At 36.1% G+C, this 1,190-nt stretch overlaps 1 long non-coding RNA gene across 1 annotated transcript; it reads right to left on the bottom strand.

Annotated features, from left to right (window-relative positions):
- Window positions 1-214: 214 nt before the first annotated feature.
- LOC148315544 (uncharacterized) lies at window positions 215-954 on the bottom strand. Its single transcript, XR_015840838.1, has 3 exons — window positions 496-954; window positions 357-405; window positions 215-280 (listed from the first exon to the last, which is right to left on the bottom strand). It is a non-coding gene; the product is annotated as an uncharacterized LOC148315544 (long non-coding RNA).
- Between the last annotated feature and the right edge of the window lie 236 nt (window positions 955-1,190).

The following is a 1,190-nucleotide window of genomic DNA, read 5'->3' as shown; positions in this document are numbered from 1 at the left end:
TTTTCGCAGCCGTTTGCAGGTGAGGTCTGGCAACGCTGAACCCTCTTTTGATTAATGGACTCACAAAACGAAATAATTTGGCAAAGATTGAACCCAATCCACGCCCATATTGGACCGGTAATCCATGAAAACCTGATAACGACGAACAGAGAGAGAGAGAGTGTGTGGGATAGCGGTCTAGGGATATTTTAAATCTGTTTGCAACTATATTCACCTTGTTCTGGTGGTGTTTCAAGTTTCACAGTTACTTGCGTGAAAGCGGATTGGTGTGTCTGTGTGTCTGTCATAAAATAGATAAGACATCGAGTCAGTTTATAAGAACTTTTGAATCATAAATATAATAACATTAGACTTACAGGCTGATCTACGTTGATCATTCAGATGATCCTCTGTAAAACAGCATTTCTGAGTATATATATAAAGGTATGGTTTAAACAATATTGTTTAGCAAACAAGCATTGTTAAAAATAGATGAAATTATAAGTATTTACTTACGCTCCATTGTTAGGCACTCCTTCGTTTGTTCACGACGTCCTCAAAGATCAAAGTGTTATCCTTACGATCCAATGTTAAGCTTTTCCAGCGCTCGCTCTAGACGTCCTCATCAGAGTTTGAGAAAATTTCTGTCTCTGGTCAAACACAACCATCTATTTAACCCTCCAACCCGAAAAGAAACTCGTGAGCGAGTCGCTATCTTTTTGAAACACCTGAGGGATTAGTCTTTTTCGGTTCAGCGGGAAGTTGAACAAATAATCTCGTGATCTGATAAAACCTACTGGTTTATGCACAACTCCATACATTTCAGGAACTCCTTGAAAAGGAAATTTTTTTTTCAATTTAATATATAAACTTTTCACTAGGTACATAATTGTGATGTGCTGTGTTTCTTTGTGCCCTATTCAGTACTAAATTCCATTGCACTGTCTTATTTATTTATTTATCTAATTTATATATTTGTCTGTATTATTGTTGTATTGCACTGGAGAGGGGAGCCCCATAATCTCGTTGCACACTTGAGTACAATGACAATAAAGGGACTTCTATTTCTATTTCTATTTCTATAATTCCACACATTTCAGGACCTCCTTATTACAGATTATTTTTTGTCAATCCCTTGAAAAGGAAAACTTTTGTCCAATTTAATATATAAACGTTTCACTAGGTACATAATTCCATACAATTCATGACCT

The sequence above is a fragment of the Idiotropiscis lumnitzeri genome, unplaced genomic scaffold, assembly GCF_059441095.1.
Source record: "Idiotropiscis lumnitzeri isolate Australia: NSW breed Sydney's pygmy pipehorse unplaced genomic scaffold, RoL_Ilum_1.0 HiC_scaffold_105, whole genome shotgun sequence".
Taxonomy (NCBI): domain Eukaryota; kingdom Metazoa; phylum Chordata; class Actinopteri; order Syngnathiformes; family Syngnathidae; genus Idiotropiscis; species Idiotropiscis lumnitzeri.
This window is presented reverse-complemented; position numbering and strand designations above follow the sequence as displayed.